Source organism: Oncorhynchus clarkii, chromosome 4, assembly GCF_045791955.1.
Source record: "Oncorhynchus clarkii lewisi isolate Uvic-CL-2024 chromosome 4, UVic_Ocla_1.0, whole genome shotgun sequence".
Classification (NCBI taxonomy): domain Eukaryota; kingdom Metazoa; phylum Chordata; class Actinopteri; order Salmoniformes; family Salmonidae; genus Oncorhynchus; species Oncorhynchus clarkii.
This window is the reverse complement of record NC_092150.1, coordinates 60,773,745-60,793,167: the sequence shown is the minus strand read 5'-3', so window position 1 is coordinate 60,793,167 and position 19,423 is coordinate 60,773,745. Positions and strand designations below refer to the sequence as shown.

Below are 19,423 nucleotides of genomic sequence, written 5' to 3'. Positions count from 1 at the left end.
CCTCATGTTCTACCGCCAGCTTCCCTCCATGCCTACACCTTGGTCCTGAACCACAACATGGGTTTACATGTTCAAGATCTACTTAAACTCTTGTCAGAATGTATGTTCTCTCTAGTAAAAGGAAGTTGCCGTTCTAGAATCGAACCGTAGGTTAGGCTATTCTTTGTTCCTTGATTTGGACATTTGCGTTGGTAATAACGTAATTATAAGTATATTATTCAATTCAAAAGGCTGGTGTCTTGTATCTGGTTTAAATATCCTCCTTCGTAAAGGATTATATATTTAGAACTGTAACTATGCCCATCCTTGCATGTTCCTTAATTGCCCTGTATATTGTATTAGTCATGGCAATATACAGGTTCCATCCTGGGCTGTATCACAACTGGCTGGGATGGGAAGTCCCATAGGGCAGCGCACAATTATTTTTTATTTAACTAGGCAAGTCAGTTAAGATCACATTTGTATTTTCAATGACGGCCTAGGAACAGTGGGTTAACTGCCTTGTTCAGGGGCAGAACGATAGATTTTTACCTCCTCAGTTGGGGATTTGACCTTGCAACCTTTCCGTTACAAGTCCAACGCTCTAACCACTACCGTGTCATCCGGGTTAGGGGAGGGTTTGACCGGAGTAGGCCGTCATTGTAAATAAGAATTTGTTCTTAACTGACTTGCCTAGTGAAGTAAAGGTAAAATAAAATATCAAAAATACAACTGCTCATATTGACAGAGGCTGCTTGGACAGATTAGGGTCGCGCGCTGCGCGCACTCGAAATAGGAATTCACAAACCTCAACTGCGGATATTTTTTTTGAGTATGTGCCTACTGCCCGGGGCGCCAACGCAATCTGCACGGCGTAATGTTGTGAATGAGGGATAGAATGACGTCAGTGGCCCAATGTCAACAATGTAGCCATTCAGAGTAGGCGTTCCATTCGAGTGTAATAAACAGCGGAGACGGAGCAGCACGCTGCACAGGATCATCACACACACTGACATTTGCTGAAGAAGAACAACAACACTTTTTATAACCACAAAACTTAATTTAAAAAAAGAAAGAAATAAACGAATAGTGTAAAGTAAAGGTATTCTCCCTGCAGTCGGGGGCTTTAGGAAACTGCAAGGAAGTCACCATGTGATAAAAATTATTTGGTAAACGGACAAAAAGGTTGGATTACAAGAAAACAAGCGAAAGTTAAAAGGTGAGCTGCATGCATATTTCAACCTTTTTACTGAAATGTGTTATCGAATGTCTTAATTATTTAATTATTGTGCAAGTGCTCGAATAGACTATATATAGTATGTTTATAACGGCGAATGGAGTTCCAAACTTATACGGTGAGAGGACTGTTCATGTTTGGAGTTCGAATATATGAAAACCTCTCCAAAATAATACATGCGTAAATCTCCAACACTTGGCGGCATGCATCTGATCATTTTTGTCTGGTTGTAGCTATTAGCCTAGTTTTGATTGTGAACACTCGTTTTAAGAGTGAAACATAAGGCTATACCACATCCTGTTATGATCTGAGTCAGTCCGAATTGAGCTCCCTCCGATTTGAGAGTAGTGAATGCATTGCTATCCTGGAGGAGGAGGAGGCACGTCTGGGTTAGGCATGACTCTTGTTTTCGCTGAGAGAAAAGAAGCTGTCACTTGCAAAGGCCTTAACCGTTTAATGGGCCATGGCAAAGGCAAATGCCCCTAGTCCGAATTCCCGCCCTCATTCACTGCAGAAATGAACTCGGAGTGATTCAAATGTGCAATGCAATTAAACTTACGAGTATAGCTTACACATTAACGATTAGGCTACTCTAACTGACAAATTCCATTGACGATAATAATGATTATGAGTACCATTATTGTTAGGCTAGTATTATGTTATTTAGTAATGATATTATATTCTTTAAAGCTACTCAATGTGCTTCTGCGACGAATCGGATGTTAAAAAATAATTTACTCGCATACATTTTACAGTGTAACTTGTTGCTTTTGAGTAACAAAAGCAATTTGGCAACAGTTGGCTGAACTGCACTCATGTAAAACTAGTATCCATTATACTACAATCACCCCATTAATCCACAGAAAATCAGCGAAATATTTGCTGTGTAAGGACTGCGAGCTTTATTTGGTTCAGCAGCCAATGCAATCGGCTCAATAGCCCGAGGGTGCCATTTAAAGAGCCAGAACATATATTTCAGTAAAACCGGGGGAATGTGATCCCCCCTCTCCATATTTGCATTATAGTCCTAACTCAAGTTTAATTGAGGTTACATGTGTTTACAATAGTTCATATCCTCAGTCTGGTCTCATAGCAGCCCAGCATTTCCTACAGCAATGTGGTTTGAGAAACGATATACTGTATAGCCTACCTGCCACAAAAGCTTCGCCTTTACCCACGGACGGTCCTCGTGCTTTGTCATCGCTCTCTTTGCATTGGCAACAACGTGGAGGGCATTATTGTCGTTATACATATTTAGCCTATTTCCCATAATTTCATTATTTCTATTCAATGTTTTTATTGACGTTTTAATTGACGATGGGATAATTGGTGCAGTGACTTAGCGGCTTTGTTTGTCCTCATCTTGAAATCACCGACGGACAGCGGCTCTGATCCGTCCATTACGCTACTATAGTTTACACACCATCACTCTCGCATGCTGTGCAAAGGCGACCACGTTTGCTGCGCTCGGCTGTGATAAGAAAGTGTCATGTGTGTTCTCTCCGCGACGCACATTTAGGCTATCTGGGATTGCGATGCGTTGGCAATTTCCAAAGAATGACACCATAGCCTTACAAAACAACTAAATCTTCATCTCTAACATCGGCCATGTGTTGTCAAATGAGAATATGTCTGGAAAAATAAGCGCTGCGTTTCAAATGAACGATGTTGACATTTGAATGCGGTGTTACCGCAGTTTGTAGCCTATAGCAGTGTGACATGCACCTAGAGGATCAATACATTCCTTTGTCTACTAGTGCATTTCAACCTTACTGCTCATGGCACAACAGTGGCAGATTGTGCGCGTTGAAAATATGTTTTCAGTGATCATTCATGATTTGGACTGATGTATGTAATTTTGAAAACGAATTTCCCATTAAATTGAGCTTCAACGCTTGAGAAGGCTATAACACCATTATAACTCATAGGCCTAGGTATAGGCTATCTAATTGGATTACATTTCCTCTGTTCTTGAACCAAGAAACACAACAGTAGAAAATATACACTTGTAAACAATGCTTCTATCCCATTGGTGTAATTGATGCGCATTTTATCAATCAATATGGCAATGTACGCTATGTAGCACTTGTGTAATCATGTGCTGCAGATATGATGCCATTGTTCTGCCGTCTTTATCTTCTGTACATGCGCACGCTTCCCCTATTAGTGTCAGTGTATGCTTCACTTGCCCAGTGAATCTGAATCTATCATTTGAGGCATTGACAGTGAACCTTGGCTGGATACAGTATATGATGCAATATCACACCAACAACCTACATCAGACATTATATAGCCTATTTAAAAAAAAAAAAATTGTGCTTTGATGAATTTGTTTTGGTTGGAACATTTCTTTCCTTTATACGTTTTTTGTTGTTGTTGCATTATTGTAACTGTTTTCAACAGCATCATTTTACAGTCAAAGTAATTATGAGAGTCAGTTACTTCTATTACCTAGAAGACAAAGAAGAAAAAAGCACATACCTTATATTCCAATATTATCATAAAATCCAAGTTTCCCTCACAACTCACCGTTTATCACATAATGATCAATGGTCAATGTCCCTCTCATGCAGGGATAGACTATTAGGGTAGTTGTCTGAATTTGACTGTCCCCGTCTCAAATGGCACCATTTTCCATACATAGTGCACTACATTTGACTTACCTTTGACCTGGTCAAATGTCGTGCACTATGTAGGAAATAGGGTGCCATTTGTGACGTAAACAGATTGTTTGAGGATCCACACATAATGAGTCCCAGTAGGGTTCCCTCCCAGCGCCTAACCACCGCTGAAATCCCACACTTGAACAAGATCTCTTCACCTGACACCGTTTGTCCCTCCCATGCAGACTTTCCATTCTCAAGTACCAGGCCTACATACTAACTCATACATACTAACTCATACATACTAACTCATACATACTACCTCCTCTTTGTGTTTCCTTTGCTTTGTGGTAGTCAGCCTCAACTGTGTTCCAACAATAATGGTGTCTTATGTTGCCATGTTAGCAATGCCCTGTACCTTGCATGTAGAGGGAGAGTAGCAACAGTGCTGAACTTTCTCCATTTATAGACAATTTGTCTTACCGCAGACTGATGAACATCAAGGCTTTTAGAAATACTTTTGTTGCCCTTTCCAGCTTTATGCAAGTCTTCTGAGATCTCTTTTGTTTGAGGCATGGTTCACATCAGGCAATGTTTCTTGTGAATAGCAAACTCACATTTTGTGAATGTTTTTTATAGGGCAGGGCAGCTCTAACCAACATCTCCAATCTCGTCTCATTGATTGGACTCCAGGTTAGCTGACTCCAGACTCCAATTAGCTTTTGGAGAAGTCATTAGCCTAGGGGTTCACATACATTTTCCAACCTACACTGTGAATGTTTAAATTATGTATTCAATATCACGTGTGTGTTATTAGTTTAAGCACATTATGTTTGTCCATTGTTGTGACTTAGATGAAGATCAGAGCAAATTTGATGACCAATTTATGCAGAAATCCAGGTAATTCCAAAGGCTTCACATACTTTTTCTTGCCACTGTAGATATTAGGTATATTATGCACATGAATGGAACTGTCTGTAGGAAAATAAATAGGTGTTTTTTTACAAGGGAACAATCAAAAGGCAAATGAAATGTATCTGTCTTGAGCAAGTTTTCACACATACAACTTTGTTTTCGGCATCATTAAAGGGGCAGTCTGTAGCTGCTACATACATTTTTTGACATATAAATTATGAATGCTATATCATTATAGATGTCTCATGAGTTTAGTTCAACTGTCACACCCCATCAGAACCCAAAATATAAGCTTGTTTAACTCAAATGTATGTAAACATTGTCAATGTAAACAAACCCTGTAATAGCCTCAAAACGTGCTTATAATAATTTAAAACATAGAATAAAACTATAATTTTGATATCTTGGATGGTCAGTCCTTGCATCCATAGCTCTGACTATGAATGTGATAGTGGTTACATTTTCTCCAGGCCCATCCTTCAGCGTTTTACCAAAACGGGGGGCGGGGATTCCCTTTTTTAATTGTTTCAACTGCGAATTGCCGCGCTAAGGGGTTGTTCTCATCCCTCCAGGCATTTTGAGTAACCCCTACCAGCAAAAACTCAACATCTCTAATCACAGTCTTGAGTACGAAAAAAAACGTGTTCCCATAGTTCACCTACGTCAGCACAAAGGCATGTTTGTTATACTGGGCTCCAGCCAGTGGGAGCCATAGATGGGACAGCACTGCTGGGAGAACTCTAAGATCATGCAACTCAGGCCAAGGGCTTTTATTTCTCTCTCTCTCTCTCTCTCTCTCTCTCTCTCTCTCTCTCTCTCTCTCTCTCTCTCGCTCTCTCTCTCTCTTTCCTGGGTGTTTTGTTCCTCCTCTCCCACTGTCCGGGGCAGTGATGCTTACTGACATTATCATGCACCATGTGAAATCAGACTTCATTATCGTGCCAGATCCAGCTCCATCTGCGGTTGCAAAAGCCCTCCATGAAACAGCCCTGTGTTGCCTGCCCCTCACTGTGTTCCCTTCCAGTTCACTGCACCTATCCGGTGTATGTGACAATAAAACATATCACAGACAGAGTGCCAAAAACACATCACACGCAAAACGCTACAGGCACGATACTGATTGCTCTGTTTTGCTTGGAGTTTTTATACTGCCTGCGAGAGATTATCAAGACCCCTAAATAACCCCGGTGACTGTGTCATCAGACTCTCTGTGATCATCTGCTGTATTTTCCACCAGGATGAGAGTGACTGACTAGATCACCTCAGAGCCCCACCACGTGGCCCCAGGCCTTGAAGCAGACAGTTAACTTAATGCTCATTAGGAACCCATCCCGTGATCATCCATTACTTTTTAATTGTGCAAAACGGATTTCAGCAAACTAACTTACTCACATTTGGTCTGAATTGGGCTTAAGTGAAAACAACAGAGACTAGGGACGATGATGGAACCACTAGTCACATAAAATAATAGACATCCAATGAAGTGAATCACTCAAGGAGAAGTAGTAATGAGGCCTTTCAGATCACTTTGCAGTGATATCTTTGTTCAGAAGTTAATTGGAAGACGCCACCGTGTTTGATCACTTTCCCTAATGGGCGCTCGGCATGGCTGTGTGCTTGGAGGTGCTGTGTGCTTGGAAGTGTCCTCCTCACATTGCTGGATCCTCTGGTTTCCTTTGTGAAGCGTAGAGAGGGCTGGGGGAGTGTGAGGAGCGGGCGTGGTAAAGCCGGCACAGCTGCCATTTGGACACGGTGAGCCCCTCACAGAAAAGGCGCCAGCATAGGAGTGTTCTCGCGCTCTCTGGTGAGACAAGACTATGCCAAGGAGTGGGCTTGCAGTGCTCTCAGCCTCAAGTGTCACTGAAGAGCCTCAATAATCAGCTCTTATCTGAGGGCAAAGGCATGAGTATCATGCCAAAGGAGTCCCTTTCAGCTCCTGCTTGACAGTACAACTGTTGTTGTATTGGTGATGGGATACCAGTGTGCTTCTTAAATGGGAAGTCAATACCAACACCTGCATTTCCTGTCCAGTTCCATTGAAATCAGACCTCTTTTTCGGTTCCACTTGTAGATGTATAGCAATGGCATTCAGTGTCACTGTCAATGTCTGTTTTAATTATGTTTTCACACCATTGTTTTCTGTGCATTTGCTCATTTGTATATCTTCTTATGGTATCACGTGAGAGTGCATGGCTACATGTCTTAAAATTGAGCATTTAAATGTAGGCTGTGCATGTTTTCACCAGCCCTGCCACTGTGTGTGGTCCTCTCCTCTTAAGCATCAGAGGACTTGAGTGACGTACGTGATGCAAGTCATTTTTTTCTGTAGTTGACTCGGAAAATGGCGGCATAGGAACCACATCAAGAGCCTCAGCTGGGCCTATTTGTCTGACTGTGTCAGCAGCACAGTTACAGTCCAACATGCACCAGGCAGGCATTGGTTCTTTACCAGAACCACATTCAGCTAAAGAACGGCCAAAGAGCAAATGCACCAGTGTGTCATGGGAGTAGTTGTATAATTTAGATGACAAACCCCTGTCTGCATTTTGTTTCGTTTCCTAAGCCTTTGTTAGTGTTCCTAAGATGCCTGTTCTATATTTAGAGCAAAGCAAAACACCCAGTTCTGTTCCAGGTGTTGTCTACTCCCTTGGGGGCCTTCCTCTCATAGTGGTGATGACATGCATGTTACACACCTTATCAAATTAGGGCTGTTTTGCTGTGAATTTGAGGCAGAATAACTGGATCTTGTCTGCAGGGTGTCTGTGTTGTGTATGGGGAACGCAATAGATCATACTCCTCCTAGTTAAATTTAGAGCCATCCCCTCCCGCCTGTCAGCATTTTCCATCTGCAGCAGCTGAGTCAAATGCGGAGGCGAACCGGAGCCCCTCTGACCAATGACCGACCGACCGCTCACTCATCCACCCAGTCAACCTCCCATTACTAAACCAACCAACTTACACTGCCTTACTTTCAGCTCCTAGTGGAGCAGAGGGGCTCAACAGTCCGATTTACGGCATCTAGACGTTTTATTAATCACTCGCCTGCCTGTCTCTAACTTACTCAGCGCGTCCTCATTCACGACTTGTTTTACACTGCTAATGCTTTCCTCTTCAATAGTTCAAAGCATGATTCTGCGAGGGCTACTCTTTTTTTGTGAAGGTTACCCTCTATCTCTGTCGGACGCTAACTGATTGTGTTGTGGCCACAGCCTGACACGATGTCAGGGCAAAATAATTCTGTTCTGTTGTCTTCCTATTTAGCCTGAGGTCATATCCTTGCTGTTATCCCTGTGACAATCTCTTTTGTTCTGCTGGTGTTCAGCATTATACAGGACGTATTGTTGTGCAGAGAAATGTGCAGCACATCAATGAGGGGTGTGCCAGAAAGCTAATGTGTGGGCTTTAAGTAGAGTTAAGCTGTATCTCTGCACAGGGTCTACACAAACCTGTGAGGGAGGACATGCAGTCGGAGTCACACGAGTGGCACACACGAATCACATCAACTATTGCATGTCAACATCATGCTTTGTCGTAATATACAGTGGCTTGCGAAAGTATTCACCTCCCTTGGCATTTTTCCTTTTTGTTGCCTTACAACCTGAAATTAAAAAATATTTTTTGGGGGGATTGTATCATTTGATTTACACAACATGCCTACCACTTTGAAGATGTTAAATATTTGTTTTATTGTGAAACAAACAAGAAATAAGACAAAAAAACAGAAAACTTGAACATGCATCACTATTCACAGCTGCAAGTCTCTTGAGGTGTGTCTCTATAAGTTTGGCACATCTAGCCACTGGGATTTTTGCCCATTCTTCAAGGAAAAACTGCTCCAGCTCCTTCAAGTTGGATGGGTTCCGCTGGTGTACAGCAATCTATAAATCATATCACAGATTCTCAATTGGTTTAAGGTCTGGGCTTTGACTAGGACATTCCAAGACGTTTAAATGTTTCCCCTTAAACCACTCAAGTGTTTTTTTAGCAGTATGCTTAGGGCCATTGTCCTGCTGGAAGGTGAACCTCCGTCCCAGTCTCAAATCTCTGGAAGACTGAAACAGGTTTCCCTCAAGAATTTCCCTGTATTTAGCGCCATCCATCATTCCTTCAATTCTGACCAGTTTCCCAGTCCCTGACGATGAAAAACATCCCCACAGCATGATGCTGCCACCACCATGCTTCATTGTGGAGATGATGTTCTCGGGGTGATGAGAGGTGTTAGGTTTCCGCCAGACATAGCGTTTTCCTTGATGGCCAAATAGCTCAAGTTTAGTCTCATCTAACCAGAATACCTTCTTCCATATGTTTGGGGAGACTCCCATGTGCCTTTTGGCGAACACCAAACATGTTTGCTTATTTTTTTCTTTAAGCAATGCCATTTTTCTGGCCACTCCTCCGTAAAGCCCACCTTTGTGGAGTATACAGCTTAATGTTGTCCTATTGACAGATACTCCAATCTCTGCTGTGGATCTTTGCAGCTCCTTCAGGGTTATCTTTGGTCTCTTTGTTTCCTCTCTGATTATAGATCATGTTAAAAGTGCAAATCTAAAAAAGATGAAATTGTAAAATGTAATTTGAGTGATGCAACAGACCTGCAAAATCTCAAATGAACAGTCCACAGGCATACTGTCAATATTTCCGTAATCTTCATTTCACCAGAGATATGGTATTAGGTGTTGAGGTATTCCTTCACTTCATTCACCTTGGCAACCCATGTCATCATCGGATTCCTCACAATCCTGCCAACAGCAATTCTTCCGTAAAAGAATTTGATATTTTTTCCATGTGTGCTCTCTCTCTCACCGAGCCTTATTAAATTACAAGGGTTTTGTCGTCGTTGTCGGTCATTTAAAATAATATAGGTGGATACCTGAGTGAACCCGAGTCCCAGGGTGGCTAGAGGGCCCAACGTTTCCTGCCAGGATAATTTTGTTTCCCCCCTTTTCCTGTTTCTCTCCTTAGTCGATGGGGGGGGGGGGGGCAGTCTTTCAAGCATTGGAGAGTGGAAGGTATTTAAAACAATCAGTGGAGTCCTGGTAAGGGGAGTGAGATCATTGTTATAGTGAGGGAGCGAGGGAGGGAGGGAGAATAGAGGGAGAGCTGGGATGATCCCGTGGCAGTCTGTTGTTGTCTGTCTGCCAGACCCAGGCCCAGGGCAAGTCAGCCGTTACTGTGAACTCTGAGGTAACCCTTGGCTTTGGCAAAGGTCACCATTCCTTCTAGACTTATTTATTAGTACTGCTTAGCATATCAGAACGGCTCGCCCGAAAAACAAAATATTCCCCGTGTGTGTGTGAGGGGATGTTAACACAGAGCTCCAACATCTGTGTCTGATGATTTACGCTGTATGAATAATCATTATTTTTCTCTTTCTCGAATGAGTCCCTTTCTCCAGAGTCAAGATAAACAAGTCAGGACATAATAATGATTATCTATGAATCAGCTTCATGGAACTTCTCTTTATTTGTTTTCATGTGTAGGCTACTTCATTGATTTGCCCCTGCAATTATACAAGTGTAACCATTTCATACTTAGAATCATGCAGTTACTGTCAGTTATTCAAAAAAATGTTTGAAATGTGTTTTATTTCGGTCAAAATACAAGTTGCAAAAATACAGAACAATATTTTCATTGAAATCATTGAAATCGAAGCAGTGGAGTGTAAAAGTAGACAAACACGTACGTAGTGTGGTTTTGGGTATGGTGCAGCTGTAGACCTAGCTAGTGTTTATGAGACTGGTGGGTGTTGGGGATCTTCATCCTGTGAGACTTGCACAGGTGGTTGGGAGGAGGGCGGAAAGAGAGGAGGTGGGCGTGGAGGAGCAGGGGCGTAGTGCCCACTTCCTGTTGAAATACTGTAAACCAGTTGGCTCACGACCAGATCAACAGGATTTGCCTTGCGGTGGCAGCTCTCTCTCCGCCTCACAATAGGCTGCCATTGGTGGAGGAGCTTTGTGTGGTGGTGTGGCTAGTTGTGCCTGTTTCTTGTGTGTGGTGTGTTTTCTCGATGAAAAAAAACAAAAGTGTAGCAAAGAAAAGACATTCGGAACAGATCATTCAACTATCCCATAAAGAAAAAGAATAGCAAAGAGTATACAATTACAATTTTGCTAGTATTATTAAATATGAACATTTACCATTTTAAAATGGTGCGTGTTTTAAAAGAGAGAGTGAAAGTTAGAACCACGGATAAAAGGGATGGATTTTCCATTTCGTTTTGCACACTTGTGGAATGGAAAACATTAAAGTATGGCTCAGTGAAATCCACAATGGAGTTTGACATTTGGAATGTAGCTCTTCCTGTACAGAGTATTCCTAACGTGGCTACTTGTCACTCTGTATTACCATCCTATAACATGCATTAAAAACTGGGTGGTTCGAGACCTGAATGCTGATTGGCTGACGGTCGTGGTATATCAGACCGTACACGGGTACAACAAAACATTTATTTGAACTGCTCTAATTATGTTGGTAACCAGTTCATAATAGCAATAAGGCACCTCGGGGGTTAGTGATATATGGCCAATATACCACACCCCCTCGAACCGTATTGCTTAAATATGAATAGACTGAACCAAGAATTCTCAATAATGATCATTGAGAAAGTTACAGACGCACAAATATCCTACCCCCAAGACATGCTAACCTTTCACCATTACAATAACATGGGAGGTTATCATTTTTGGGGGTGGTATTATATTTGTGTGTCTCACTCATCATTATTCGGCAGGGGCGGCAGGTGGTTAGAGTGTTGGGCCAGTAACCGAAAGGTTGCTAGATCAAATCCCAAGCTGACAAGTTCAAAATCTGTCGTTTTGCCCCTGAACAACGCAGTTAACCCACTGTTCCTAGGCTGTCATTGTAAATAAGAATTTGTTCTTAACTGACTAGCCTAGTTAAATAAAGGTTAAATAAAAAATAAAATTCACAATTCATTCAGGATTTTCCATAATCATGGTAGCATCCACATTAATGGAGAAGTGTTTAGAAACATATTCTATTCTTAATTACAATAAAAATACTCCAATATTACACAATGCATTATTTACCAATCATTTTTATTGGGCACAAAGTAATCTGAAACACAACCAAAATAAACAGCAAATGCATCCAACAAGTTTGTAGAGTAAATTGCGTGCTATGAATACGGGACTAAATACTTAACTTTGACCTTCTGTAATATACATATACGTAAGTGAATTTGTCCCAATATTTTTGGTCCCATACAGAAAGTACTGTAATTTCTAAATGGTTAACCCGATATGGATGAAAATACCCTCAAATTAAAGCTGAGCATCTGCACTTTAACCTCATATTGTTTCATTTCATATCCAAAATGCTGGCATACAGAGCCAAAACAACAACAAATGTGTCACTGTCCCAATACTTTTGGAGTTCACTGTAGATTCCTATTTGACCTAAATATACTGAACAAAAATATAAATGCAACATGCAACAATTTCAAAGATGTTACTGAGTTACAGTTCATATAAGGAAATCAGTCATTTTAAATTATTTCATTAGGCCCTAATCTATGGATTTCACATCACTGGGCAGGGGTCCACCCACTTGGGAGCCAGGCCCACCCACTGTTGGAGGTGGCTTATGGTAGAGAAAATGAACATAAAAAAACAGCTCTAGTGGACATTTTTGCAGTCAGCATGCCAATTGCACACTCCCTAAAAACTTGAGACATCTGTGGCATTGTGATATGTGACAAAACGGCACATTTTAGAGTGGCCTTTTATTGTCCCGAGCACAAGGTGCACCTGTGTAAGGATAATTTGCACTAACGGCAAATGATTGCATCTTGTTATTATATTTAGCTACCTTTTTTATTTGTTATGAAAAGAGTGTCATCATACATTCCCCATTTGTACAAGGCTACGGGGTTACTTTTGCCTTCTTGCAGTGCAATACTTCAACCACTACAAACTGTGCGTACGCATGGTCTAAAGTTTGCGGGTGGATAAGCACATTCTCACGTCAAGTTCGTTTTTTATAAATACTTACTTCTATGTGAAAGACTGGCACACGCATGTTTTGTGGCATGTTTTGAGCGTTCGCAACATTTATACATGAGGTCCCAGGCGTTTACATTTGTTAGATGACATAACAATAGAGTTCTTTGGCCACGCACCACAGTGTTGTGTTTGACGTCGAAATAAGAACGCATGAGCATAAAAGAACCCCATACCTACTGTAAAATATGGTGGTGGATCTTTGATGTATGTATGTTTTTAGATACAATAGGATGTTGAAGGATGTTGCTTGGAAAACTACCCCCATTGTTACAAATGTGATGTTCCCTTTTGAGTCTCTTTTAGTCCACTCAATTAATAAATGTTCATGTATTTATCTACATACACTACTGTTCAGAAGTTTGGGGTCACTTAGAAATGTCCTTGTTTTTGAAAGAAAAGCTACATTTTTGTCCATTAAAATAACATCAAATTGATCCGAAATGCAGTGTAGACGTTGTTAATGTTGTAAACGACAATTGTAGCTGGAAACGGCAGATTTTTTATGGAATATCTACACAGGCGTATTAGGCCCATTATCAGCAACCAGGACAAGTACATTAGTGTCTAGTTTGAGAAACAGACGCCTCACAAGTCCTCAACTGGCAGCTTCATTAAATAGTACCCACAAAAACACCAGTCTCAACATCAACAGTGAAGAGGCGACTCTGGGATGCTGGCCTTTTAGGCAGAGTTGCAAGGAAAAAGCCATATCTCAGACTGGCCAATGAAAAGAAAAGATTAAGATGGGCAAAAGAACACAGACACTGGACAGAGGAACTCTGCATCCCGGAGTCGCCTCTTCACTGTTGACGTTGAGACTGGTGTTTTTGCGGGTACTATTTAATGAAGCTGCCAGTTGAGGACTTGTGAGGTGTCTGTTTCTCAAACTAGACACTAATGTACTTGTCCTCTTGCTCAGTTGTGCAACGGGGCCTCGCACTCCTCTTTCTATTCTGGTTAGAGCCAGTCTGCGCTGTTCTGTGGCAGACTGGCAGTCACAGCATTCAACCCACATATTGCATTTAATGTCTAAAATAATTATACAAACCCAAAATCTAAATCCGAAACCGAACCGACTTCAAAATGCATTAATTGCTCAGCACTACTTTGAACGCAAAGGTGGGTAGTTTTAGTTGAATTAACTTGATAATTCTGTCGTATAATCAATTCTCAGTTGTATCTATGGCCACGTCAATAGCATTTGCTCTTTTCTCCCGCTCGTTCTCGAGACAATAGCTCCTCTTGCCGTGTTTTTTCCATCACCGACAGAGAGAATCTGGATTGATAGTGCCGCCTGCACGAAAGGCTTTAAGATGGATAAGGTTCAGATGGATTACTGTTGCGCCGCATCTCTTTCCTCTTACTCTCAGAGGCTGTATTTGGAGGGGAGGAAGCAAATGAGTCCTAATCATAATTAGCATCCACTTTTAGGTTAGCTTAGCGTTCTCTTACTGTATTCATAATTGACATTGTGTCATCTGTTTGAACAGGGTAATGAGTAGCCATGAAGCATTGTAAAGTCAGTGTGATTCATCAATAGATTGCTCTCAATCCAGTGGACTGAGCCCCAGTAAACTACGCCATACGTTTGCAGCTCTTTAAGCACCTTTCTTGGTTGAGTGGCTTGATTATCATGCACAGGCCAATTTATAGAGTAGTATTGCGGTTTACAAGCTTCTTCAATTTGATTTGCCGCCTCTTTGGTGGCAAAGTTAGAACTGTTAGCAGATCAGATATTTTGTTGTTATGATGTGATGATGGTGCAGATTTGATCAGGTTTTTGTTTGAAGGATAAATTGTGGCGTAACATAAACTACGTAGGCACATCTGTGCTTCGTGACCTTTATGTGCGCTTGTGTTTGGAATGTTTTATTTCAGTTGTGATAAGATAGTTAGATTGACATCACACATATTTGGTTGTGAGTCTTTGCCATTGGTCTGGGCCATAAGCCAATGGGAAGTGCTACTGCGAGGAGTTGTGTGTGTCTGTGTGTGTGTGAGAGTGATACATGAAGCCCACACTACAGACCCCTGAGCTGCCAATCAAATGACTGGCATAACACTTTTACATAGCAGTGCGACTGGTGTTATAGAGTCACTGCTGCTGGTGAATGACTTGTTACTGATTACTAACACCATGGACGACCAACGTGTAAGTAACCGATGTTCTCAAAGTAACATTTATGTTGTCAAGGAAGCTGTTTTCATGTTATACAGCAAAGTATTTTGTGGTCACAAATGCTACTTTTTATTGCTACTTTTACAATAACGTATATCGACTATTTACCACTTATCTAGGTATTAAGTTTATAAAGTCATATTCATCAGCACACGTTACTTGCTAGAAATACGTTCCTTTGGGTTTACTTTTCCCCCCATGCTTTTGAACTGCGTAGTAAGAAAGATGTCCTCAGTTGCTTAGCTTATGGACCATATCAGAAGAAACAGAAGAAAATAGACAGGTCTATCTCAACCTGATTCACGGAGCCCTGGTTTACGGCAAAGCTGGGAGGAGAGACGTTGAGCCACAAAACTCTTTAAGAAATCCTTGGAGTCGGATGATTGTAGTCTCTAGGAATTATACCCCAAGTTGAACTGTGTTGTCAACTGTTAGTTGACAGAGTTCACTGCAACACATTTTCAGCCAGACTAAATATATTTAAGCGATTCAATTTATTTATTAAAAAAAATGCTACGGAAATTAAGCTTCCTTTTGTGACTTCCTCTGCAGGTGCTAGAATTTTGGCCGTAGCCAAATATATGTAGAAACATTTAACAGAAACAACAATGAATTCATATACTTTTCCCAATTCACTCTTTTTAAATATTTAAATTCCGATACAAGATCCCATTGAATGGATGTGTTGTAAAAATAATGGCAAAGTGTGTGCAATTAGTAGCACAATGGATCATTGTGTCTCACTGCTGTTAGTCTCATATACAAGGTTTGTAGCTTAGAGCTAATGCTAAGGGTTATAGTAGGAGTACAACCCAGAAGAGCGCTTAGCCTCGGACCACCTGGGTGGCATCTAGGCAGCTATGTAACATGGCTAAGACCTGCTCAGAATACATGCTAGTGCGACTGGTGTTATAAATGTCCTGATTCATTTTTTTTAATTTCATGATGCCTATATTGCAAAGCAACCTTTTTTTGGGGGGGGGGGGTAATTGAACCGTATAGTTCAAGAGCAGATGCCTGTGAGTTAAAGGGACATTAACCAATGCTTGGATTCCTCTAATGTTTCACAATTATCCACATGCACTACAAGCAAGCAGTCTGGCTCCCATGGTGCACCTATTCTCATCCAGCATGGGGAAGGCAGTGAAAGAGGTCATTGTTTGTGTCACTCTGAGGCATGTTGCATGTAGGTGTGACACTGAGAGAGAGATATGATGCCATTTTATACATTTGGAATATCTTTGAATCAGTCAATTGTATGAGAACAAATGCGTTTTATAACCGGCTTCAATTTGAGAAGGGCAAAGTAGTTTAAATAAAGTTGTATTCATTCCAAATATCATGGCATGCAAATATCACTGATAAGTAGGATAATTTAAAGTTACAATATTGTGAGATAAAATTAATGGAAACACTCAGTTCCCTCTTTAAAACCAAGAGCATAGCAAAATTAGAATTGTTATATTTCATCGTTACGCAGAAGAAATGGCTCATACTATAACATGACTCAGTGCTCATTGTTTACGGGTTGGAGAATAAACTCGACCTCCGGAGTGTGATTCAGATGTCTATTGAATCAAGTCTTCTGCTAAACAAATGGCTTTCAGGGATTCTCTCTCCCTCTGTCTTCCCTTTCCTTCAGAAGGCATTGATTGATGTGCAGTAAACTGCACCTGTCAAGGTTTGATTTCTCACTTGGATTTTTCTGGTGTGATGTAATGTTTTCATGATCCTTTACATGGTAAGATGTCATGTATAGCAGCACTGACATAAAAAAACAAACAAAGAATACCTCTATCTGAAAAGGCAGGATCCCAGGTCTTTTCAGGGTTGTCTATGCCTCACAGATAACATTAGCCCCATTTAGACATTGTGGAACACTTTGTATCAGCGAGACAAAGGCATTTGTGAGAATGTTTTTGTTTTTGTTGTTCTCATTGGAAGCCGAGCCTCTCAGACAGACGGACAGTATGTTTTCAGTGGCTGTTGTTCAGCATCTTGTCTGGAGTGCACCATTTGTATCAGCGGTGCTGTGACATTCTCCCTCAGCTACATAGTCACCGCGCAAGAGTCACCACGCAAGAGTGTAAATGCCAGAAAAAAAAACACGTCTGTATCTGTCCCAGAGAGGCCTATTTTTAACACCTACTGTGCCACTTATCGCCTCTTACCATTTAGGTATTTTGTTAGGTGAGGATGATGTTTCAGGATGCTCTTGGGTAGCCTGGCCTGTGAGGCGAAATGAGGTAGAATCTCGTCACAACAATCCATCTTGTGACTGTGTGCGTGTGTGTTTGCTGTGCGAGGTGAACCCGACATCCAGGACTGACCTGTTGCAAAGCTGAAAATGCACTCATTTCACAGCCTGTTCCACTACCAGCGTTGTCACTGCATCTGCAATTCCAAATAGAAACCAGATGGCAGTCTGGAACACCCGTGCAGACCTCATAGGAGCTGAACATATACGGTAAACAGCTATGAAATTATTTAAAGAAGCTCCACGTCAGGACATTCCTCATTGCATTAGCAGCACTTACATCTCTTGCTCAGCGCCAGGACCGCTACTCCTCACACTTAAGACTTAAGACTTAAGACTGTTCCGATTGATGGCCGGATGGGGGGACTTCAGTTCTCTCTCAGAGCCCAGAGAAAGTATGGCCTGTCTATCTGCTGTGTTCATGTTTGTTTCGGTTGGATTCTGGAGGCTGGCTCTGAGTTTGCTGCTCTGTTTTGGAGTGATGTCTCTTTTATAAATTTGGAGTGGGAATGTTTACAGGAGGGGCAAATGGGGAGAGTGAGTGAAAGCACAGGAATTCCCTCTCACTTTGGCTCATCATTCGTTCTGCTACTCGCCCCCCCCCCCCCCCCCCCCCCCTTCTCTTTCAGTACTCTCCTCTGTTGAGAAAAGGGGAATGTTTGTTGTTGGAATGCTCTCAGCACTCTGAGCCGTGCCCAGCATTAGAACATCTTTGTTCCGAGCTGAGCGGGTCCTCCCGGAGACGCTGCGTGGCGCGGGGGGAACTGGGAGGCCAGTTATCAGGGGGGACCGCTGGGTTCATTCATCCGCCTGTCGTGGGCTCCGCTTTCTTTCATTTTTAGCCAAATTCACCAGGCTTGACAAGCAGGTAATTTGAGCCAAATTACCGGCAGAGCTCCGGGTCCCTTCCACAAAGTCATTCTTCGTCCTCCTGGGAAAGGCTCTGGACAGCCCTCTCCAGGCCCAGAGTTTTGTTGAGTCATGTGAGATCATGTACACACAGAGACAGAACCACACCAGGGTGAAGGGAGGGATGAGGACAGGGGAAGCAGGGGGGTTAAAAGCTGCTCACAGGCTAGGGGAGACAGAGGAATGCACTGGAGCCAGCCTTGTATAAGGTAATGTCTGGCGAACATGCAGGGGTGGGACCTGTGCACAGATTTATTTTAATACACTGCTGGCAGAGCCAGAGGGGAGGGGAGGAACGTCCAGCTCCCTGCCAGCTTGTCCCAGAATCACAGTCACTCGTCGGACAAGACAGGACATTGTATTAGGTTAACCACCACAGACGACAAAAACACACAAAGAGGCAAGTTTCAGTTGACCTATTAATCTGCTAGTTTGACCTATTAATCCGCATGATCAGATTGGGTTGCTTTTCGTTCCACTGTCAGGAGCTTGTATTCCTTTTCCATGGGGTTGTTGTGCTTCCCTGCAGTTGGAGTGATTCCCCTGACACCAGCATGTTTTGAGTTCACTGCCCTGCAGACAGATACGGATTTGTCATGTCAGTCTGGCATTTAGCATTGCAGTGATGCATAGAGTAAAGGCTATATAGGGGTTTGATGTTATACTCTAGTGGTAGGTTATGTTGCGGTGCCCCAAAGCTGTGTATGGTTATAATCAAAAGCATAGTAGTGTATTGTTCATAGACTGATGGACATTATAGGTTAACAGATCAAATCCCAGAGGAATGTGACGTAGTAGCCTACAGTGCCTTCAGAAAGTATTCATACACCTTGACTTTTTCAACAACAAAAAATTGTGCTACAAAGTTGGATTCAAATGGATTGCATTGTCATTTTTTGCCTTCGTAAAAACAAATCTGAAAAATAAAACATTAATATATGCTGATTAGATAAGTATTCAACCACATGTTAGAATCAATACGTGTTAGAATCACCTTTGGCAGCGATTACAGCTGTGGGTTTTTCTGGGTAAATCTCTAAGAGCTTTCCACACCTGGATTCTTCAACCTCTATCAAATTTGTTGTTGATCATTGCTGGACAACCATTTTCAGGTCTTACATGTACATTCACTATCTTCTTGGTAAGCAACTCCAGTGTAGATTTGGATTTGCATTGTGTTGTAGGTTATTGTCTTGCTGAAAGGTAAATTCATCTCCCAGTGTCTGGTGGTTAGTAGACTGAACCAGGATTGTGTTTAGCTCCATTACATGTATTTTTTATCCTGAAAAATGTGCCAGTCCTTAACGATTACAAGCATAC

The 19,423-nt window shown here is 41.8% G+C and overlaps 1 protein-coding gene across 2 annotated transcripts in view; it reads left to right on the top strand.

Annotated features, from left to right (window-relative positions):
* The first annotated feature begins 985 nt into the window (after positions 1-985).
* Positions 986-19,423, top strand: part of LOC139407039 (BTB and CNC homology 1, basic leucine zipper transcription factor 2b) — a 96,594-nt gene continuing 78,156 nt past the window's right edge. Inside the window, exon 1 of one of the 2 annotated variants that reach the window (XM_071150333.1) lies at positions 986-1,198. The gene's annotated coding sequence lies outside the window, so the exon portion shown is untranslated. Of the gene's footprint in view, positions 1,199-18,437; positions 18,504-19,423 lie in introns of those variants that run through there. The other variant, XM_071150335.1, reaches the window with a different exon arrangement.